The 25511-nt window shown below is 35.3% G+C and overlaps 1 long non-coding RNA gene across 1 annotated transcript in view; it reads right to left on the bottom strand.

Moving 5' to 3' along the window:
* LOC309631850 overlaps positions 1–24854 on the bottom strand; it is a 99894-nt gene extending 75040 nt beyond the window's left edge. Inside the window, exon 1 of the long non-coding RNA XR_014246611.1 lies at positions 14258–24854. This is a non-coding gene — a long non-coding RNA (uncharacterized lncRNA). The remainder of the gene's footprint in view (positions 1–14257) is intronic.
* Positions 24855–25511: the final 657 nt, after the last annotated feature.

Below are 25511 nucleotides of genomic sequence, written 5' to 3'. Positions count from 1 at the left end.
GTGATGGTAACACAAACGTTATGTTAGGCAATTATCTGAGAATCTGAAATTATTTGAGAGTTACCTGCTTATTTAAAAAGAATAGAGTTTCAGATTTCTGTGGAATTTTGGCATAAGGATTTTTACTAGGAAGATGCTTGGCTTCTCAAAAAAAGGCAGAGTGACTGTGGGCTTGTTTGGCCCAAAAGGTTCAGAACTTAATCCCCTACACATCCTGTTAGATAGTTGCCATCCAGGGACTTTTCTGACACATTATTCTTTATAAGCGTTAAAATGGGGCTTTATAACGCTGTAATGCCTGGAAATAATAAGTAAGTGAATGAATGAATGAATAAACCAACAGAACAAACACCAATACAAGTTTATAACTATCTGTTATGACTCAAAATGGTTGGGTATTTTAAAGTTTGGAAACTGTTATGGAGATGGTGTGGGTTATGTAATAGTAGTGTTTGCAGATGTAGAATTTATATTTTGGAGCCCAGAAGACACCTAAAGACTTAGGCAGTCAGTCTGATCAGCACTAGCTAGGCAATTTGCCTGATAGACCCCTGCCATCCCCTAAAGGAAAGAAACCTTGCAATAACCAACTGGCTTCTTTGCCTAGAATAAGTTTCTTGTTCTCACTCCCTTCTTCCTATAAAAGTCTTTCATTTTCTGTAGCTCCTCAGAGCTCCTCTCTGCTAGATTGGATGCTGCCCGATTCAAGAATCATTGAATAAAGCCAAGGAGATCTTTAAAATTGAAAAAAAGGAAAGACTCAGGCAGTCATGCTCCAGTACAGCTGGGATTGAGGGAGGAAGTTGCCTATGTGACTGTCTGCAGGCAGAGCAAGGCCACACGTTGACGGTCCCCAAAAACTGAAAGTCAGATGTTCAAATGTGAGGCATGCGTTTGCTATTAAGCTACTTTTTATCTGGACAAAATTTTTTTGTGTATAAAAAAATCAAAGGTGATTTAGTCTATTTACACTACAGAATAGGGCTTTTCATTAATAACCTTACTTTTTTCAGAAAGTTTATGAAATATGAAAATCCGTTCCTTTTTGTGATTTCTGGAAATATTTTTGATTTCTGGAAACATTCTCAATCACTTTATAAGTTCTTGGTCTTTTTAGATATACTTTGCCTTGGTTAATTTTCTGTTAATTTTTTATATTAATGACATTGGTTTCATAGAGATTTTCAGGTTTAAGTAGAATACAATTACACTTAATATACCTTGGTGATTTTTAGAACAATTCATATTTATTGTTATTTTCTTTTAACAATTCCTAATTTTACAAATTATGTATAATTTATGTGATTTCCTTTTATCTTGTATTTTTAAAATGTTTTTGTATTGTTTATGATTTATCTGTTAGAATGAGTGCACTTAAAATTAAGATTTTTTGCTCAGTACTACTTAAAATGTAGATTCTAAATTTCAGTTATAGTTCTATGTGATTTCATATTTTATTCTGGGTTTTATTTTTGAATATTTATTTAGGGTAGTCTTTTCAAAAATATCAGTAGTTGTTTTTTTGTTCATATTCTTAATGTCTAGTTTTATTGTATTATGGTGAGAGAATAGAGACTACATAATTATATTAATTTGATTATTAAGATTTTCTTTAACAGGGTGAAAACTTGTTAACAATAAAAGGTTAATTATTTTTGCCCCTCACATTTAACATATCAGCTTTATTATCAGCTTAGTAATGCTGTAAAGGTAATTTTTACCCTAAATCAATGAGCATATTACAAAAGGAAATCCAGGGAAATGATTTAAAATTCACCAAAACTTCCACTTCTCTAATAGGACTAGAATGTCATAAAATGTTTCTCAGAGGATAAGCTTCATAATTATTGCACAGGATGAATTAATTCAGTCAGCACCAGAAGCACGGAAAGTGTAGGCCTGGCATTGGGGAACATGCAAAAGGGCACTCAGGATAGAGAACACCTAAGAGAGGAAGGGTCTAGTGAGACCCTAGGTTTCTGGACTGGGTGACTGAGTGAATGATCTCTTTATCAAGGTGCAAGTATAGGCAGATTGGGAAAAGGAAGATATCAAGTCCAATATTAGCTGTATAACCATGCAATCATACCATTATTTGTATTTTCAAAGTGATTTCAATGTATTTGAAGGATGCCAGTTTATCCTCACAGCAAAATAGTGCAAGAAATAAGACAGTTAATATCTCCATTTTACAGGTGGGAAGATTAATTAAAGTGATTAGCTGAAGGTCACAGAACAACTCAAGGATTGACTCAGGAATCAAATTCTAGTTTCTAATTTACAAATCCAAGGATTTTTCTGCTATACTACTAGATATCCCCATTGTAACCATTTAACATTCTCTTATGCACATGGGTTATATATGATTTTGAAGTGACATAGATGCTCATTCATGTCCTTTGAGATATATCTATATCTTTCTGTCAATCATCTGAGAGAAAAGAGTTGATTTCCTGATACAATATTAATTATATAACTTCATTTTATAGATTTCTAATATTAAAAATTCCTCATTTTCTGCTCCAAGAGAGACTCCAAATCATAGCAAAAGCAAAATAAAAGTTTTTATACCATGATACTAGTTCTGGAGAAAAGTTATTTCTAAAGGCAAGAATTTAGTTTAACTGGTAAAATGAAAACCATCCCTTTCATTACAAGTAGCTTAAATCTGTAGTCTCATAACTCCCCCTAGCCATGAACTTCAAAGCCCTCCCAGAGCAGTCCTGGAACAGGTTTCTTATTTTCCATTTGAACTTCTTAATCGATCTTTTCCACTACCTAATATTCATGCTTTGGAAGCAGAAGGAAAAATGAATCTGAGTTTTAGCTGAACCAGACATAAACAAAAGCTAGGAGCTAGAGTGAAATCTGCCATTCAGTCCAGCTCTGTTTTAACTGACCCTGTAAAAATTTCTGAGCTCTATCTTCTTTTTATAATAAACCAGATTGAATTAGTCACTTGCATTTGCTAAGAAGCTTGTACTTTAAAAAGATGAATTTGTGTAAATACAGTAGCAATTTAACAAGGAACAGAAGAAACTAGGTAGTGGGAAGATACACTGAATACATTAATTCCATTTTATCTAGTCTATGTGTGTATTATTTCAAAACATACTTGTGATAGAGCCCAATGTATCACAGTGGTTTGTGTTTATTTAGTTCTATGAGGAGCAATACATAAGAGCTAGGGTTGTAAAGAGGTAGAAAGTAGTACAGGGTAAAATTAGTTACTAACTTGAGATATGAGGCAGAGTATATTTTTAAAAATTGGCTACAATAATATTTCTGGTCCTACATATCCTAGAACCTCATCAAACCACAAAAGCAGTGGAGTCTTTTTTGCCTCCCTTTGAACCTGGTGGGGCTTTGTCACTGCCTTGATGAATAGGATGTCGTGCAAGTGACACTATGTGATTTTTAAGATTATGTCATAAAAGGGGGATTAAGCTTCCACCTGGCACTCTCCCTCAGGAAATGTGTCTAGGGAGCTGTAAGATTGTAAGAAACTGGGATTCCTGACTCTGCCATGCTAGAGAGACCACATTTAGAGGCCACAGAAAAATAGCTGCCTGAAGACCCCAAGCGGTTCAAGCTCCCAACTCTTTGTCTTCCCAACATCAGCTGCCAGATATATGAGTGAGCAAGCTTTTAGATGATTCCATCTCTAGTTTTCAAGCTGACACTAAATAGAATAGAGAAAAGCTGCCCCCACCAAGTCCTGCTCATACTGTGGATCTGTGAGGGGACTAAATATTGTTACTGTTTTAAGCCACTGAGTTTTGGAGTGATTTGTTACACAGCATTTGATAAAAAGAAAATGATGTCATACACACTTTAAATTGCATGGTATTGATTAATTCAGTCCTTGCTTATCTAGGAAATAGCAGTTTATGATTTCACTCTTATTCTTCTTCAGATCTCTTCTGCCCATGTCATGGATTTTACGTTCCTATTAATGTTATACTGGGAATGTGAAAAATAAAAGTAACATCAGGTAATTTAGTTGTGTTAGCCTTTTTGAAAGCAATAGTTAGGGAGAGAGGAGAGGGAGAAACATTTGCAATAGTAGGATAAAATCAGTTATCAGCAGGATTTTATGTGATTTTCCATGGGGTCACTGATACTTTAGGCAACAAAACATTTGCTGCATTGCAGTTCAGAACCACTGAGTGATTTCCACTGCACATAATCTTCAGAATTTCCACCCAAAACTATAGAATGATTTTTTAAAAAGTCAGTATCTCCCCACTTGGACTACAATCTGTCATTTTTTCTTCATTAGATTATAAATCTAATTTGACTGAACAATTCTCCATGTTCCACAAAAGTCTTAAATACAAGTTCATGCAATGAGAAGATGGGATTATTATTTAACAATATGTAACAAAGAGTGGATTGGGCATGACACACTGTACAGGTGCCACCTAAAAACCACTGAGCCACAGAAATGCTTTTACATCTCATTCATATGGGACAGGGTCCCTGCCCCTCATCAGTACTTTACTGCTGTCTCCTTCCAAAGTATAGCACTTTCTCTGGGATAGAGTTGACTGCCTTCAGAACCCTCCTTCCATACCTTGGTTAGTTAGCAAGGAGTGGGTTTCAGAACACATGTTCATTCCTTTAAAATAAAGCCTCCGTTTACTTCCTGCTAGGGCAATTATTCTATAATTATCAGGTACTTCTACTGACTTCTAATCATACGTTTCCTTGTCAAGGTTGCCTCTGTGGTTGGTCACTATCACTGTGGCACACGCACACAACTCTTTTTCTGACACCTTGGAGGAGGCATAGGTAACATTGATAAAAATGCAAAAGTACCTGGAGCAAGAATATAAGGAAAAGAGTGGGTTGAGAAAGAAGATAAAGTTCAATGTTCTCAAGTGAGATGATAGCTTAAAAAAACCATGATATTATATAATTAAGCACATTTTTATTCCATAGACCACTAAATCACTAAGAAATGTATTGTTTAGAGAAAACAAAGTTGAAATTTTATTTCTAAGACCTAGGTTATTCCAGGTTGCTAATTCTCTGAAAAAAAATACAAATGGCTATTAAATATATGATAAAGGCACTCAATCTTTTTAAAAATTAATTAATTAAATTTAGTTTTGGCTGCCTTGGGTCTTCCTTGCTGCACGCGGGCTTTCTCTAGTTGCAGCGAGCGGAGGCACTCTTTGTTGTGGTGTGTGGGCTTCTCACTGCGGTGGTTTCTCTTGTTGCGGAGCACGGGCTCTAGGCTCGTGGGCTTCTGTAGTTGTGGCACTCGGGCTCTAGAGCGCAGGCTCAGTAGTTGTGGCGCACGGGCTTAGTTGCTCCATGGCATGTGGGATCTTCCTGGACCAGGGCTCGAACCCGTGTCCCCTGCATTGGCCAGAGGATTCTTAACCACTGCACCACCAGGGAAGTCCCAAGGCACTCAATCTTACTTAAAAGAGAGGAATAGAAAAAATGCTACAAGTTTTTTTTTTACCAATCAAATTGGCAGAAATCAAAAACTGGCAAGCAAGTGGAGAAAGGGGTACACTCATGCATGTTACTAACAAACATATACATTGGTACTGTATTCATGGAGAGTGTATTTATTTTCTACAACTGCTATAGCAAAAATTTGGGTGGCTTTGGACAGAAATTAATATCTCACAATTCTGGAGGCCCAGAGTCCAAAATCAAGGCCATGGTCTCTCTGAAACCTCTAGGGAAGGATCCATTGCAGCCTTTTCTCCTAGCTTCTGGTAGTTCCCTGACACTATCAGACACCTGTGGTAGCACAACTCCAATCTTCACGTGGCATTCCTGGTGTGTGTGTGTCTGTTTCTAAACTTCCCCTTTTTATAATGACATCAGTCCTATTGGATTAGGAACCAACCCTACTCCTATATGACCTCATCTCAACAAATATATCTGCATTGACACTGTTACCAAATAAAGTCATATCCTGAGGTACTGGGGATACTGAATTTGGGGGAGATGACACATTTTAACTCATAGCAGAAAGCTATTTACAAATATGTGTCAAAATTTTAAATGCACATAGCCATTAAATCAACACTAGGTATTCTATAGGTAGGCTCATATGTGTGGAGATGCAATAAACATATAAATTAATTGCAGCATTCAGTATAATAGTAAAAGGCTGGAAACACTAATGGATGACCACTAATAGATAACTGAGAAATGAAGATCTATATGTATCCATAGAAATATTACTAAGTTATACTGTTAAGAAAAAGAGCAAGGTGTAAAACAGTTGTATGATATTTTACCATTTGTATGAATGCATTTGTGTATGTATACACACACACACATGCTTATGAAAACATATCTGCAATATTTTGCAGCTTCTTCCATAAAAAGGTGGCATCAATTCCCCCTCCCTTCAGTCTGGGCTGACTTTGTGACTAGTTTTGACCAACAGAGTGCAGATGATTTTCAAGCCTAGGGTTCACAAGTCTTTGTATCTTCTGCTCTTGCCCTCTTTTTTTTTTAACATCTTTATTGGAGTATAATTGCCTCACAGCGGCGTGCCAGCCTCTGCTTTATAACAAAGTGAATCAGCTATACACATACATATATCCTCATATCGCTTCCCTCTTGTGTCTCCCACCCACCCTCCCTATCCCACCCCTCTAGGTGGTCACAAAGCACCGAGCTGATCTCCCTGTGCTATGCAGCTGCTTCCCACTAGCTACCGGTTTTACATTTGGTAGTGTATATATGTCCATGCCACTCTCTCACTTTGTCCCAGCTTACCCTTCCTCCTCCCATATATATGGAATCTTGCCTTCTTGACATCCTGAGACCACCATATGAAGAAGCCAGGCTTGGCTCTTCTGGGATGAGAGACCATGTAGAAACAAATGTCCAGCTGGACCATCAGAACCAATTATCAGAAATGGAAGTGAGGCCATGTCTGACTTTTTGGGTGCATTTAAGCTCCTGATGATTTAAGTGACCCCAAAGGACATTCGTGGAAAAACTACACAGGTGATGTCAGCCCAGCTCAAATTACTAAAGGACGAGTAAAGAAAATGGTTGTTATTTTAAGCCACTAATTTTGGGGTGTTTAACGCTGGAGCAATAGTTAACCGATGCACACAAATATATAAAATAGGTTTATATGTATGCATTTGTGCACAAACAGGCACACACGCATGTATATGTTTGTAAATAAATAGAATATTTCTGGATGGAGATGAAGGAAATGTATAAAAGTTGTTGCCTCCAGAACAGGGAAATGAGTGTTTAGGGGACAGGGGAAGGAGGGAGACCAATCACATTATTTGTTGTAATGTGTGTACTCTAAATGTTTCGAATTTTGTGTCATGTGCATATATTATTTATTCAGAAATTAAATAATTAAATAATAAAAACTCAGCACTGTATTAAGGTATCAAGCAGTATGATACTTTGTTAGGTTATTCATACTGGTATATGTCACATCTAAGAGAAAGGAACTGGCAGAGGAAATACTGTAGAATGGCATTGCTGTGGAAATAGTAGGATTAGTTTCTGAAGTCTTTTAATCCTAAATGCTCACAAAACCTTATCAGAAAGTGAGTCAGCAGTGAGGCTTGTTAATGAGGACCCAAGCAGTTTCTGCACAATACTAAGTGATATTCTGAGGACGGACTGAAAAAGTGGATGAGAAATGTTAAAACATCTAATAGTCTTTTAAGTCTCTGTCAAAAAAACAAAAAAAAAACCCCAAAAAAGCCAATAAAATGCAAAACAGTAAAAAACAAACCTTTACTTTGTTATTTAACATTTCTTTCTGTATTATTAGAATAATACATATGTACTTCTTAGCACAGAATGAACAATTTCACACAAAAAGCACAAAGAATATGTGTGTGTGTGCCTGCCAGAGTTTCTGTTTATCAAATTATTAATTAGGAAGAATGTCTGTATCAAAGATTTTCATTGTGAAGTATTGCCTAATGGGAAGAAATAGAAAACACCACCATTGGAAAAAGTTCAAATTAGTGGAATGGGTGTAGACAATAATTCCAAGTGCAGGCAGGTAGTAAAATATATCTGTATAATTCAGCTAATTAGGGAAGTTGTATTCAAAATGACAAAAAGTGAATATTAAAAATTTTTCTCCAGAATCTTTATTACAGGGGAAAAATAAGTGGTGTTATATGTCTCTCTGTCTTACACAAAGATGCATACACACCCCTGGTTTCGATATGAAAATAGCAAATTGTTTCCTGGGAACAAAATGTTTCTAGGAGGGCATGCTTTATTATTTGAAATTTTATGCTTTTAACATATGCTTTTTATGCTTTTAACAGTCATAGATCTATAAACTGTGGTGGTCATTGAAAAACATATTTTATTAAATGGCAAGAATTACATTGTTGCAGTAGTTCTCTGTGTTAAAAACATCACAAAAATTGAAATTATATTAGAAAACAATGAATTGGGAAGTAATGAAACTAAAATTTACTGTTTTAAATACCTAATATGTGCCAGGTATTTTATATTCATTATCTTTAATCTTTAAACTACCATCCCTCCAATTGCTTTGATTCCTTTTGTGACCTCAGTAATTCGTGATATTTTTGCCTTGAGAATATTTCACAAATTTATCTCCTTCTTTCCATTTCTATTGCTTTCACTCCCTTCTAGGCCTCCAAATCTACCACAACCTCTAATTCCCTTTTTTCTCTGTATCTTGCCCTACTATTGATTCTCTATATCATTGCAAGTTGATCTCAAATCAAAACTAATGAAAACTCTTGAACGACTAACCATGACCCTTAGAATAAAATACAGACTACTTACTATGGGACATACATTTCTGCATGATCTGCATAATCCTCTTACCTCGTTTCCATCCACTCTTAGTGGCTGAGCTACAGATACCCCTGTATTCTCCCATTGCCCTAAAATGCCTACTCCAAACTCAGAGCCTTTGTAACAGTTCTTTGCTTGGTTTGTAAAGATACTTATGCTACTCTTTGCATTTTTAGCTCCTCTATACCACATCTTCTTTGTCCGTTCATTTGTTGATGGACACTTAGGTTGCTTCTATATATTGGCAATTGTAAATAATGCTGCTATAAACATTGGGGTGCATGTATCTTTTTGAATTAGTGTTTTTTTTTTTTTTTTTTTCATATGTATACCTAGGAGTGGTATTGCTGGGTCATATGGTAGTCCTTTGTTTAGTTTTTGGAGAAATCTCCATACTGTTTTCCACAGTGGCTACACCAATTTACATTCCCACCAACAATGTACAAGACTTCCTTTTTTTCCCACATCCTTGTCAACATTTGTTATTTGTGTTCTTTTTGATGGTAGCCATTCTGACAGGTGTGAAGTGACATCTCATTGTGGTTTTGATTTGCATTTCCCTGATGATTAGTGACATTTGACTATCTTTTCATGTGCCAATAGGCATATGAAAAGTATCTGCATTTCTTCTTTGGAAAAATATCTACTCAGTTCTTCTGCTCATTTTTTAATCAGGCTGTTTGTTTTTTGGATGTTGAATTGTATGAGCTGTTTATATATGTTAGATATTAACTCCTTATTGGTCATATCATTTGCAAATATCTTCTCCCATTCAGTAGGTTGTCTTTTCATTTGTTGTTGGTTTCCTTTGCTGTGCAAAAACTTTTAACTTTAATTAGGTCCCACTTGTTTATTTTTGCTTTTATTTCTTTTGCCTTAGGAGGCAGATCCAAAAAATATTGCTATGGTTTATGTCAAAGAGTGTTCTGCCTATGTTTTCTTCTAGGAGTTTTATGGTTTCTGGTCTTACATTTAGGTCCTTAATCCATTTTGAGTTTATTTTTGTATATGGTGTTAGAGAATGTTCTAATTTCATTCTTTTTCATGTAGCTGTCCAGTTTTCCCAGCACCATTTATTGTAGAGACTCTTTGCTCCACTGTGTAGTCTTGCCTCCTTTGTCATAGATTAACTGACTATAAGTGAGTGGGTTTATTTCTAGGCTCTCTATTCTGTTCCATAGATCTATGTGTCTGTTTTTGTGCCAACACCATAATGTTTGGGTTACTGTAGTTTTGTAGTATAGTCCGAAGTCAGGGAGCATGATTCTTCCAGCTCTGTTCTTCTTTCTCAAGAATGTTTTGGCTATTTGGGTTCTTTGTGTTTCCATACAGATTTTAAAAGTATTTGTTCTAGTTCTGTGACAAATGCCAATTGTATTTTGATAGGGATTGCATTGAATCTGTAGGTTGCCTTGGGTAGTATGGTCATTTTAACAATATTAATTCTCCCAATCCAAGAATGTGGTATATCTTTCCATCTGTTTGTGTGGTCTTCAATTTCTTTCATAAGTGTCTTATAGTTTTCAGACAGATTTCTTCACTTCTTCCATAAGAAATCAAAACAACAGCATTTTGATGTGGTGCAGTACAAGTTAAAAGAAGATCTTGCTAAGGCTACTGAAGCCCTGAGACGGGTGCACCACTCTCTCTATTTGCGGATGCAAGTAGAGGAATTCAGTGAAAAGAAGTAATCTTATATTTTTAAATGTCAATGAATTTTTCCATTATGTGTTCATTTTGCAACTTAGCAACTGGAACTTTTTGAGTTCCACAGTTCATTTGCATTTGACTGTTTCAATCTCTTGTTAAAAAAAAAATGCTTGCAAAAAAAGTTTCCCTTTTTAAAGGGAAACTTTTTTTTTTTTGGCTGTGTTGGGTCTTTGTTGCTGGGCACAGCCTTTCTCTAGTTGTGACGAGCGGGGGCTACTCTTTGTTGAGGTGCGTGGGCTTCTCATTGCGGTGGCTTCTCTTGTTGCGGAGTGTGGGCTCTAGGCATGTGGGCTTCAATAGTTGTGGCACACAGGTTCAATAGTTGTGGCTCATGGGCTCTAGAGTGCAGGCTCAGTAATTGTGGCACATGGGCTTAGTTGCTTTGTGGCATGTGGGATCTTCCTGGATCAGGGCTTGAACCCGTGTCCCCTGCATTGGCAGGTGGATTCTTAACCACTGCGCCACCAGGGAAATGCAGGTTTCAGGTTTTTTACCTCCTTAGGTAGGCTTATTCCCATATATTTTTTTTGATGCATATTGTATTCCATAATTAAAATTTGCTAAGAGAATAGGCTTAACTGTTCCCACCCAAAAAAAGGTAAATATGTGAGGTGATGGATGTGTTAATGAACTAGATGGGAGTATCCTTTCACAGTGTATGCATATATCAAATCACCATGATATACACTTAAAATATATTACAATTTACTTATAAATTATACCTCAAGCCTGAAAGTAAAATAAATAAATAAATAAAAATGGAATGGCCTCTATATCTTTGTCAGTTTTTTTGAAAACCCAGATGGAATGGACAATTTCCCAGGAAATTATGACTCAATAGGTAATATAAATCTAATTAGAACTTTTATAGTTATATAAGTTAAATTAACATTTAAAATATCTTCTTTCAAAAAGCTTGAAGTCAGAAATTCTTATTTTCGAACATCAAAGGAACACATGATGCATATCATATAAAAACTCTTCCAGAGAATAATATGAAAAATCTTTCCCAACTTTTCATTGGATTATTATTACCTTGACAGGAAAACATTGCAAGAACTTGATAGACTCTAGAATTACAGCTTAGCTATGAAGAAACTTAGATACAAAATTCCTAAATAAACCCCTAGCAAATTGAAATAGTATATAAAAATAAAGTATCTTGACGAAATTGAGCATTTTCCACAAATGAACAGGTGAGCCAATGTCAGAAAAATCTATTGATGGAAGCCACCATGTTAATGGATTGAAGGATAAAACCCAGTAATAACTTTAAAAGATAAACAAAAGACATTTAGTGAAATTTAACACTCATTCATAAAAAATTAAATCAACTCAGAATGGAAGAGCATGCATTTAATTGATAAAGTGTATTTACCTATAGCAAGTTAATCATGATTTTTAGAAGCATTTCAGCAAAGTCAGAAACAGGACAAGGATGACTGTTGCCACTCTTTCCATTCAATATTGTACCAAAGGTACTGGTCGAAGCTATTGAAGAAAAATGCAAGAGGGAGAGGGATATGGATGGGAGAAGAAATAAGATTGTTGATTCTTATCGATATTATGATGCCTATATAGAAAATCCAATTAGAATAAGATAATTAAGAAATTGTGATGTATAAAAGGATTAACATATAAAAATATTTCATCACCAGCATTTTCAATGAGAATATAAAGTCTATTCACAGCAGCCATAAAACTAGTAAAGTTTTCAGAAATAATTTCTCAAGGCATGTGCAGAATATTAGTGAAAAAAATTAAAATGCTATTGAAAGATATATCAGCATGAAGAATATTCAGGGATGAGAAGGCTCAATTTATGCCAAATTTTTGCTACAATTCCTGTCAAAACCCCAATATGGTTTGCATATGGAACTTGAGTAGCTGAATTTAAAGTTCAAATACAATAATAAATGTCTAAGAAAAACCAAGATGATAAAGAAAATACGCATTAAGAAAGAGGAGAGCAGTGTTGTGGTGATGCACCCATCTAGTTATCAAGACATATACTCTCATGGATAAAATAGTGTATATATTACTGATGCAGGGATAAAGAAATAGATTAGTGGAAAGAATAGAAATTCCTGAGGAAGACCCAAGCGTGCATGCATCTTGAATATAAGAAATACCACAGGTCAGTGGAAAAATAATTACCTTTTCAATAAATAGTGTTGGGATAATTGACATTTCACCATAAGAAGTTATAAAATGCACTTTTTTCATTTAGACATCTTTGAAACCATGATGTGTCCTAAAGGCAGTGGCACCTTATAATTGCCATCAACCAGGTAACGGTTGTCATCTCAACACAGTAATATCCATTTTTATTTTTACTCACGTTGATACCACTCTCCAAGAAATGCAGCTCAAGGCAGGAGAAATTGGCTCACCTTTTGGAGTAAATGAAAACGTAGTGAGTATCTGGAGTGACTAATCTGAATAGAACTATTGTTAAAGCATCAGACATTACTAGCAATTTCTTGTTTTCTTTGAAGAGAAACTGTTTAATTTATAACAATGTATGATTCAATCAAAGGGAAAAAAAACCTAGGATCAAGTCAAAAAGTAAAATGAATTAAAATTTGCACAATAGGCTTCAATTAATTGAAAGAAAATCCCAGATATGACATGCTACACACTTTTAAAGAAAGGTGTATCCCAATGCTGTGTTGGTGAGAATGAGGGGGAAAATTCTCTTAGACATCTACTAGTATTGAAAACTACTTATTGTCTCCTAGATATCCGCCAGGTACATGGTATACCTAGCAGTTGTTTTTCTAGTTACATGCTACCCTTGCAACTCAGAGTGAGGTCCTTGGACCAGTAGCAGCAGCGTCACCTGGGAATATGTTAGAAATGTAGCCTCTCAGACCCCTTAAATCAGAACCTAGAGTTTACCAAGATCCCCTGGTCATTTTTGTGAACATTAAAATTTAAGAAGCCTTGCCCTAGGGAGACTTTCACGTACCTTTCAAGGAAATATGTATAAAATTTTTGGTTTATTCTTAAAGAGACAAATAGAAAAACAACACAAATATCAATTTAAAAAAAAATGGATGAATAAAATGAGATGTACTCATACAGTGAACTATTTAGCAGTTAAAATTCATGAGCTAGAGCTACAGTCTCAATACTGATCATTTAAAAATATATGATGTTGAATAAAACACTAAGTTATAGGACAATAAGTACCATTTGACAACATTTATATAAAACAAAACCACTAAGGGTATATAACTAGAAATATGTAGATAGAAAGTATATACTCAAATATGAGTCAGTGAATTTGTGTCTGGGAAAAGAGGAGGGATGGAAACTTGGAGAAGGCAAAGAACTTCAACCTCATCAGTGCTGTTTTTTATTTCTTAAAAATAAGGAAATATTGACAGATGTCACCATTAATTCTTTTGTTTACTGGGAGCAGTATTAATGTATTTGTCATAATATCTTTTTCACTTTTCTAAATGTAGTTATAATTAAAACATAAAAATATAGAAAAATTGGACAAAGAACATAAGATAATTCATAGAAGAAGAAATGTGAAAACTGCTAAACATATAAAAGGCTGCTCAGTCTTCCTAGTTAAATAAATGTAAAATAATGAAACACTTTTTAAATTTTTTATTTATATATTTATTTATTTATTTATGGCTGTGTTGGGTCTTCGTTTCTGTGCGAGGGCTTTCTCTAGTTGCAGCAAGTGGGGGCCACTCTAAATCTCGGTGTGCGGGCCTCTCACTATCGCAGCCTCTCTTGTTGCAGAGCACAGGCTCCAGACGCACAGGCTCAGCAATTGTGGCTCATGGGCCTAGTTGCTCCGCGGCACGTGGGATCTTCCCAGACCAGGGCTCGAACCTGTGTTCCCTGCATTGGCAGGCAGATTCTCAACCACTGCGCCACCAGGGAAGTCCTGAAACACTTTTTAGAAAATCATTAACTAGCTTAGCAAAGAAAGAGAATACTTTTGATAGACAGTTTTCAGTAAATTAAAATAAGAAGAACTCTCATACACTATTTGTGGCAATGTAAATTGGTTCAGTTTTAAGTCTGGTTTATATCTATCAAGATTTCTTAACATGCAAACCTCACTGACTCAGCAACTTCAATTCCAGGGATTCAGTGTTTAGACGCTAACACTGTGTGCAAAGATTTGTGTTCAGTAATGTTGATTACCACATTGCTGAAAATAAGAAATACTAAAAAAATGTAAAAATAGAAGTGAACAAATGATTGGTATACGTCATAGGGGATTAGTTAAAATATGGTAAATACATCTTTTCTGTAAAGTGTAGGACTGGTAAAAGATCATGGGAGACTAATTTTTACTTTATGAATTTCTGCTTTATTCAACAAGAATAGTTTTATTATTTTTTAGTTTAGAAGAATTACCATTTGTCAAAATAGATATAGTCCTTTTCATTTATTCCTGTATAATATAAACAATATTTTTGTAATACACTTCCTTTAAGTTAGTGCATCATTCTCATTTCTCTTTATGTGAATGAATACAGAATATCTCATTGTTGTCTATCACAGAAGAATACCAGCAAAAAAGGAGGATGTTTGATAATAGATTCTTAAAATGTAGTTAAATTGAATTTCTACTGTGCCTTTGTAGTTCTTCTCCACTCAAAATAAAATAATTAAAATCATTGTGGATACTGCTAGTTCTCCATTGTTGACAGTGAGGGAAATGAGAACATGGCCAAGGTACAGAGTTTTATGTAGGTAGTGCATTTTGGCATTGTTTTATGAGATAGTATATTCATTGTATTAAGGAATTCAATAGATTATACATTTTCCCTCATCATTAATATTTAAGTTTTACGATTTATTTAACTTTTGAATCCTCATTAATAGTTAAGCATTATGATTTATTTAAATTGATATTTCATTAGAGTTTAAAATTTAACATTAATCAAATTAAATCTAAATCATTAAATTCAATTTTATTGGAGAAGAATCACGAGGTGCCAGGAGATGAGGAATGAGTACATTCCAGAACTTATATATATTTTTTATAAAAACAACGCTGAATGTGGTCATTAATTGTTTCATATAAGTGTACTTGAAAGCATCAGTTTCTAGAATGCAAAGGGTAGGTTTGCTTGCTTATCTGCAACTAACCTAAAATATTATAGCCTAAAATATTATACAAGTACTTAGTAAATTATTTTGATGACTAGCAAATTTAAGTAAAGTATATTATACATATCTACATACAAAGATAGATATGGTTATAAAATTACCTTTTAAAAATTGTCATGATCTGGTCCTCATATTTATGTAATCCTCTGTGTTATGTGTTGTCACTGCATTATTTTGTGTTCCTTAAATAGTACTGAATAATTGCAGCTTGCTTAAAGCCAGAATTCTTTCTTTTACAAGGTAAAGAATGAAATAAAATAATATGACTTCCTTCCCATCTTATTCTAGTTTCCTGACAAGTAAATAGAAAGTGTTATCAACTTCAGTTTCAGATTCGTAGTTATGATGATTTCTCTTCATGTAATAAACTCACAAAAATGATATTTTATCTCTTTTATTCTGTAGTCCCTGACCTGGCCCCTAAAACACACTTTTATAGAGCATTTTCTTATACAGTACTTCCAGAAATGTCATTACAGTGCTAGATAATTGGCATTTTCTGTGCCAAGATGTCATTCCTAATAATAGTGTGTCTGAGAAAGTAAAGCTGGGAGAAAGAGCTGGCAGGGTGTGGAAGTGCAAGTTTGCCTCATCTGTGAATAACAGTGATTTGTGTAACAATGATTTCACCAACAGGGCTTCTCTCCTTTCCTTCATTAGGATACTCCCCAGTGCAGGGTGAGACTGTCAGGACCCCAGTGAGACCTGGGAGTGGTGAGGGAAATCTCCCTGTTCTGTTTCACATTTTAAAGTCATTTACAAATGTACTCTAGCTCTCTCCCTTGCGTAAGGTAGAGATCAGATGGTGATGGACCTTTTCTCTCCTTGCTGCTAAGTATAATTTTTATCTGTGACAGAGTTGTTCTTAACTCCGTAATTCAATCTAAAACTATTTAATCAGACATGGTTAGGTAATGGTGGAAGAGTCAGGGCGCATATTCAGGTGAGGATGTAATAACTTACACTGTGGTTGCAATTGCCAAACTCTGGGGAGAATTTCTTCAACCATTGAACCAGAAAGGAACTAATGAGGTCATTTAAGTTTTTCCTAGGCAAAATTGTCAAAAGGATAGTGTCTATGCTCCTTTGAATCACATTGCATAGAACCTGCAATACCACCACACTCCTGATCACATAACATTTTCAACATTTTCTGAAGAGGTAGAACTGAATATAAGAATATATGTGTGTGTGTGTGTGTGTGTGTATAAAATCAGATAATATAATTTAAAAGAGAGATTCCCTATAGACCAAGGACAGGGACCTGCTTCAATAAAAGCAGTTCCTATCAGGGACCAAAATATCTAATTTGAGGGGAGTCGGGGATGGATAGGAAAATAGAACTAATATAGTTATTTCTGTAGTTCTGATTAGAATGTCAATGTTACATACAAGCTGTTTGCCAAGGTACATGTGACCCCTCCCACGCCAAAAGGCAATTTTCTATATTTCTGTCTCCATCTCAGCCAATTCAGATGTTTTTTTTTTCTTTAGAAAAATGTCACTCCATGTGTTCTGTTTAGAACCAATGACAATCCTTTGAAATTCTCTGTTTTTGTTTTTTTTTTTTAATGAAGAAATTAGGAAGGTTAAATAATTTGCTCTTAAATGGCAGATCCAGGATTTGAATTCAGCTCCATTTGATGCCAAGCCCATGTTTTATGTTAACACTGCTATATGGCCCCTCACTCTTTTTTAGTTGTAAGTACCTTAAAATCCAAGTTAAACTAACTTAAACAACAAGGGTTGTTTCCTAGTTAAAAAAATGAAAACTACAGAGGCAGTGTATTAGACATTAATACTAGTCCAATATCCAATTTCCTCCTGCTTCTAGCTGTGTCAGAAACCTAGAGTGAGCACAGATCATGCTTTACCTGAAACTCCCATTGTAACAGAGTCCAAAGTCTTTCATAATTTCACTGGTTTCAATGGACCTTTTACGAATTATCTTTCTCTAATCAATCATTTGTCTTTTCTGTTTCAACTAGGCAGGCTATGTGATGGTCTACAAGCACACACCGTTTCCAACTTCCCCTACTTAGAAAGGATCCTGACATTGCTCTGTCCAAACTTAATTCTATTCTAGTACCTGCTTCAAGACCAACTTCTTCATCAAAGCCTTAGGTGCTTAACCTTTGTCCATTTTCATGAATTCTTAGAGATTTAATGAGTTATATGTTATTTACGTATCAAAAGTCAAATCAGAGCTTAGCCCATGTTAAAGAAGATTAGTGAAGAATGAGTGTAGTGACCGTCCTGTCTCACCTAACGCTTCTAGGAGTATATCAGGGATAATGATGATGGTAGCAAACATTTAATGAGCACTATCTGCCAGCCACTGTTTAGATTCTTTACATGTATGAACACATTTAATCCACATGAAAACCTTATGAGATATGTACTTGTGTCGTCAGTATTCCACTAATGAAGAAATTGAGGCAATACAAGGGTGGACTACTTGCAAAAGCCATGGAGTTAGTAAGTGCCAGAGCCAAGATTTGAATCCATACTTAACCCACACTACATTTACCAGAGGATACGGTTCTTTAAAACGATTACAGTCTAATGGTTGCTTACCCAACAGGTAAAAATCAGGATGGAAAAAAACTTACAATAACGCTAAAGCCATATGAGAATAGAGTGGGACAAGACATGATGAAGAGAAATTTTAGGGTGGCTATGTTTACTGTCTTCAACTATTATGCAGGCTGTCACATAAGAGAGGGATTAACTTATCTTGAATAGCCCCAAGGATTAGAATTAGAAGCATCTGGCACATATTTTCACCTCAATATAAAAAGTTATTTCTACCTGTCAGAGCTGTCTAAAAATAATTTCAAAAATGCTTTTGTGAGAGAACAAATTTTCCATATCTGGAAATTTCCCCACATTGTGTTTGTTGACATATTCTGGCAAGAGTTTTGTTGGTGGAATTCAAAAATCAGGAACTAGTTAAAACACACATGTTAAAGGGCCTAAACATTACATGACTTGACAGAAGATTGTTCCTTCTTGCTGCTGGGACTGGGAGGTATTGTAATACCACGGGTGTAGCAGGGATGGAAAGCAAAAATTAAATGAAGTAGGAAAATTAAAAATAAAAAGGGAAACGAGGGTAGGTGGGCAATGCCTAGGAAATGAGGGAAAGGAATCAACCAGGTCATCTAGGTCTGTGCCCTGTGGGGCTCTGCTGAGCAGAGTAGCCAAGACAGAGCTGAGCCACCAGACAGCCCTTTCCTGACCTTTCAGATGTTCACATGTTTAATGGTGGCTTAGAGTTGGCTTAACTTGTTGTTATTTTTCCCTCTGAGACAGCTTTTTCCTCTTTAGTTAGAAAGGCAGAGCTCTGACTCTGTTGTGGAGAAAAAGCTATTAAAGGGAGATTGTGGTATATAAAATGGAGACACTTTTTTGATCATATTTCAAAGGATTTGAAGGGAAAGACAAGAAAATCAATAAATGCATGGATTCCTTTACACTTTAAAAAGACAATTCTTTCCTTTTTAAAGGCTGTTTCTGGGTGTTTCTGCTGTGAAATCAGCCCATAAAACCCAGATTTAATGGAAATTTACTCAGTAAAAGGATAAAATAGTAAACAGAATAGTGAAGAGTTCAGCTGTTTCTCTCCCTTTCTACCTTTGACAAGTGATAATACCTGCAATGGAAACCATGTAATTTTCTATCTGATTACTCTTTTATTTATTATTTATTTCATTAGAGGAAGATTGGCATTCAATTTCATTTGTGAAGTGTAGAATCAAGTCCTTTTTATTTATCATAATACCACAGAATGTTTTGCAGTTTTTTGTCTATGACACAGGAATTTCTTTCTCATTGATACCTTGGCTAACAAAACCCATAAGGCAAATGTTGTTATATGAAATACTTTAGCAAAGAGAACATTGAGCTAACAATAAAATTCCTGGCAATTTGTAAGGGCAGATGACCATTTTGGATGCTTGATGGGTTATTCTAAAAAGCAATGCTTCTTGAAAATAAAGAATATTCTTTGCTTGAGGGGATTTTCTCCAAACCAAATCCCTTCTAAATTCTACTGTCTTTAGTAAGTATGAAAAGGAGGCAGAGTCTCCTTTATTACAGTAGGAATTTTATCCTGATTCATCTATATCTTTTGATTCTTGCTGGGAATACTAGACCCTATTATTTTCTCTCCCTTCTCCTTTCTCTGAGATTCATATCCAGTTTTAATTAAACTTTTTAAAATTTTGAGATATTGTAGATTCACATGTATTACTTATAAGGCATAATACAGCGAGATCTTATGTACCCTTTACTCTGTTTGCTCCAATAGCAGCACTTTTCTAAGCTATAATACAATAACCAGGATATTAACATTGAGAGAGTGTAGAAGCAAAACGTTTTCCCCACCATAACAATCCCTCATATTGTTATTTTTTAGCCACACTTTTTCTCCTGCCCCTACCCATTCCTTAACCCCTGGCAACCAATAATCAGTTTTCTAGTCCCATAATTTTGTTTCAAAAATGTCGTATAAATGGAATCATACAGTGTCTTAGTCTGCTTATGCTGCCATAACAAAATATAGTAGATTTGATGGCTTAAACAACAGCAATTTATTTTCTCACAGTTCTGGAGGCTGGAAAGTCCAAGATGAAGGTGTTGGCCGATTCAGTTGCTAATGAGAGCTCTCTTCTTGGAGAAGAGTGCCTTCTAATTGTGTTCTCACATTATGGAGAGAGAGAGTCAGCAAGCTCTCTAGTATCTCTTCTTATAGGGCACTATTCCCATCATGAAGTCTTCACCCTCATGACCCCATCTAACCCTGTAAATACCATCACATTGCGGGGTTAGGGCTTCAACATAGGAATTTTGGAGGGACACAGAACATTCAGTCTATAATATATAATATCGAACCTTTGGGGATTGATTTTTTTCACTCATCATAATTTTCTGATTTATCCAAGTTTTTGTGTGTATCAATACTTCTTTTTTTTTTTATTACTGAGTAGTAGTCTCTGCTATGGATTTACTGTGGTTTGTTTAATCATTTACCTGTTGAAGGACATCTGGGCTGTTTCCTGTTATTAGCTATTACAAATAAACTGCTATAAACATTTGTGTACTGTTTTTTTATGGGTGTGAGTGTAACTGTCCTTTCCTCTGGGATAAATGCCCAGAAGTACAACTGCAGGGTCATATGGTAATTGCATGCTTAGTTTTTAAAGAGACTGTCAAACTGTTTACCAGAGGGCCCTACCTTTTTACATTCACACCTGTGATTTTCCCATTTCTAATTGGGTTTTTTTTAATTGTTGAGTTTTGGGAGTTATATATTCTATAGCCTCATCGTTTGTTGGATATGTGATTTGCAAACACGTATTCTGTCCTGTCTGTAGCTTGTATTTTCATCCTTTAACAGGGCCTCTAGCAAAGCAAGTTGATACTGTTATCGATGTCCAATTTATCAAAATTTCATTTTGCTTTCAGTGTCAGGTTTAAGAACTCTTTGCCTAGCTCTAAATCCCAAAGATTTTTCTGTTTTTTTCTTAAAGTTTTATAGTTTTAATTTTACATTTAGGTTTGTGATTCATTTTGAGTTATGTTTGTATAAAATGTGATTCTGAGGTTAAGTTTAATTTGTTTTGCCTTTGGATATCCAATTGCTTCATCACTACTTGTTGAAAAGTTTTTTGGTTTTAAATTTTTATTTATTTATTTATTTATTTATTTATGTCTGGCTGTGTTGGGTCTTCTTTTCTGTGCGAGGGCTTTCTCTAGTTGCGGCAAGTGGGGGCCACTCTTCATCGCGGTGCGCGGGCCTCTCACTATCGCGGCCTCTCTTGTTGCGGAGCACAGGCTCCAGACACGCAGGCTCAGTAATTGTGGCTCACGGGCTTAGTTGCTCCGCGGCACATGGGATCTTCCCAGACCAGGGCTCGAACCCATGTCCCCTGCATTGGAAGGCAGATTCCCAACCAGTGCGCCACCAGGGAAGCCCCTGTTGAAAAGTTTTGATTGATTTGTGCAGCCTTTTTTTAAAAAAAAAATGACAGAGAATTTTAAATGAAGCACAGAGTTTAGCTCCCCTTTCCAAACTAAAGTGTTTTTTGTTTTTCTGGAGGGGTGGGCACTTTGGTCAGACTCCTCCCACACTCTACATGCCATCATATGACTTTGTACCCAGACAAAAACAACACGGGATTGATGACCATTCTTTTATTTTTTCAATCAGTTACCTAAATTCTCACTTATCTCATTAACAGGAATATCAGCAACTCTACCCTTTAAACTTGCTTATGTATTTTATATTTTATATCTTTTATTGTCAAAAATAATTTACATAGTTCAAATGGGGTCTTTTGGATTCTTTGAAGTCAATTGGCTTGTGATTGGTCTATTATTATTATTTTATCTTACTGCCAAACAAAATTATGTTTGGAGATTGGTCTGACAGATGAAGCCTATGCCTGGCAGTAATGGGTAATGAGTCCTTGCAGCTTCAGATCCTTGCAGAGTCTGTAGTGGTCTTTTAACCAAGGAGTTGGTAAATTATCTTTTAAATTCTGAAAACACAAAAGTCTTTAGAACTTCTTTTCTAGGTATTGAGCTACTAACTCTCAATCCATTCTTCCAAGAAAGGCTTCTCATAGATACCAAGATGATTTGTTCTTATTCAGTAAGGTGCAGTTCACGGCGTTCCTCAAATTAAAACAGATCTTTGTCATATACTTCAAATGAAAGATGCTTTAATTGCTGAGAAGGGGATGAAGTAGATATGGTTCCCATACTTATGTGACCTTAAAATCAGTATCTCTTGGGGATAGTATATTTTTAATATCCATATAATGTTTTGTTTTTCTAAAGCTTAAATTAAAGAAGAAGGGGGAAGAAACCCTGCTTTTGAAAGCAAAGGAATGTGGAATTAGGAAGGTAAAACGACTCTCTCAAGGTCATATCAAAAGTTCTGGTCCAGGTCTTTCTACAATTTATCTTTAAATGTCTCACAGACAGGCACCTGCAAAATGCTAACTACATTCCAGAAATGCATAAATGTATCTTCTCTTAGATTTTATGTTCAAAAACTTTTTATTTGCAGAATAGTGAAAGAAAAAAGGAAATTGTATTTCACAAGTGTGAAATTGTGTACTTGTATTTCACAAATATACAATATATACAATCTCAGGTCCCTGAAGTTTATCTTTATTTGTAAGATCACTTGCTTGCTTTGTGAGTTATCTATGCCTCTTCTTCTCAATAACTGGAATGAATGTCTCTGTAGAAACCCAATAATCTTGAGACTGAAAGGAGTAACATATTGTCCTAAGGATAGGCAAGTTATAAGAACTAAAATGCTACATTTTTCACGGCAGGCAACTGAGGTGGCGCTTGGTGGGAAAAAAATGGCTTTTGCTCCTTAGAATGGCAAGTTAATGTCATAATAGTATTACCAACTTTGTGAGTTGCTCCTTTTTCAAAGTCACATCTTCAAAAAAAATCTCAAGAAAGGGTAAAGCAAAACTATTTTGCGGGCAAAAATATATTAATTTTCTAGTCTGAATTTCTGGCTGTTATCTGTATAATTACTGGTTTGACTTCACATCAGTATACAGGAAATTCTTTAAAATAGTTTTCTTTATGTTAAATTGTGACAGCTGCTTTGATTTTGACAGACATCCAGTGAAGTGTTTCCGATGCAGTATGACAGTGCCAGCCATGACGTTAATTGCATCTTTTGTGGGAAAATGCCACATGTAACATTACAAACAGAATCCAAACACCAGGATAACTCTTCATTTATTTCACTCTGCAATAGAACTCTGAAATATTGGCCTTCATTTTGTCTTCCTCAGTTTCATAATTGACTGCATTTCAGCTATATGCACTGATCACATTAGCCAGCACTATCAGTTAACTAGGCTGTCTAATCAAGTATGTCTGTTTTGAACAACATATGTTATCCAGTCCATTTAAGGAGAATATGTTAAGAGTTGTAAACTGTATTTTATTTTAAGGATAAAATTAATTTGAGAAGCAAACAAGTCAGTATTATTTTCCCCAGAAAGCCATAAAACAGGAAACATCACTTTCAGTTAGAGGCATTGATATGAATGTGTACAAAAAATGTAAATTAACCTCTTCAACTGGAATTAGAGATTCTTGGGTTCTCTGTTGCTTCCTTTTTTTTTTTTTTTGATAGGAACATCTTTCTTACCATGAATTTAGTGTTATGGTTAAGTTACTGTATTGTATACATGCATGTATTCATTCATATATTGATTTAATACATACTTTAAAAATTTATTCAGTTCCAGGCACAGTGGTGAGCAAAACAATAACTGGTTATTGTTGTCTTCATAAGGGTCACGTTATATTGCTTTAAAATAATGCATAATTAGTATTATCAAGTGACCCAAGTTTTCTTGTACCTACAGTCAGCTTTACCATTTAGGATATAATAACTTTACCTAGAATCAGAAGGTCCAAATTTTACCCTAGAAGCACTGAAATAATTTTTATCATAATTCCATTTCTTACAGCTTCGATTTGTACTCCTCACCCACGTGTTGCTTGAGAGCTTTTTTAAAAATCCATATTGATTTACAAGACCCCCAATGCCAACCTCAGGAAATTAAAACATTCCTGTTTATTTTCTGAGTTGTTATTGTCATGGCAGTGCAGAGAAAATAAATAATGCACATGGCAATAATTTAGTCTGACCATAGGAAACACTTTCCCTGAACCAACCATGGTCTTTCGGGTTCAGTAGTGATGATCAGTTGCTATTCCATAATAGCTATTTCCGCATTGATAATGTCAGTGTATTTAACAGATTTGTGTTCATGCTGTTGCAGTTTTAAAAAATTTGCTACCAGCAACTGGTGCTATCTTATGTCTTTGAGAACATTAGCCAAAATATAAAAGTTCAATATCCATTAATGATGAGGACACTGGAGAGACATTTAGAAATAGTTAAGAGTATATTGATTATCAGATGTTATTAAGATATTAAGATAGGGACTAAATGTCCTCAGTTTGCTATTTAGAATCGTGGGGCATTAATTAGCACTAAATCACATGATGCATTATTCACTTGATTACAGAAGATATTATCATAGGCTGTTTAGAGAGACCTGGTATATGCTTTCAGCCTTGACCCATTACTTACATATAATTGATCTTCAAGGTTCTATCACCATCTCTCTTTTTTTTTTGTGTGTGTGTTATTTATTTATTTATTTTTTTAAACATCTTTATTGAAGTATAATTGCCTTACAATGGTGTGTTAGCTTCTGCTTTATAACAAAGTTAATCAGTTATACATATACAATATGTTCCCATATCTCTTCCCTCTTGCATCTCCCTTCCTCCCACCCTCCCCATCCCACCCCTCTAGGTGGTCACAAAGCACCGAGCTGATCTCCCTGTGCTATGCGGCTGCTTCCCACTAGCTATCTATTTTACATTTGGTAGTGTATATATGTCCATGACACTCTCACCCTGTCACATCTCACCCCACCCCCTCCCCATATCCTCAAGTCCATTCTCTAGTAGGTCTGTCTTTATTCCCGTCTTGCCACTAGGTTCTTCATGGCTTTTTTTCCCCTTAGATTCCGTATATATGTGTTAGCATACTGTATTTGTTTTTCTCTTTCTGACTTACTTCACTCTGTATGACAGACTCTTAACTCCATCCACCTCATTACAAATACCTCCATTTCATTTCTTTTTATGGCTGAGTAATATTCCATTGTATATATGCACCACATCTTCTTTATCCATTCATCTGTCGATGGACATTTAGGTTGCTTCCATGTCCTGGCTATTGTAAATAGAGCTGCAATGAACATTTTGGTACATGACTC

Source organism: Balaenoptera borealis (assembly GCF_965194805.1).
Source record: "Balaenoptera borealis genome assembly, chromosome: 7".
Classification (NCBI taxonomy): domain Eukaryota; kingdom Metazoa; phylum Chordata; class Mammalia; order Artiodactyla; family Balaenopteridae; genus Balaenoptera; species Balaenoptera borealis.
Note: the sequence above shows the minus strand (reverse complement) of the source record. Positions and strands in the feature narration are given on the sequence as shown.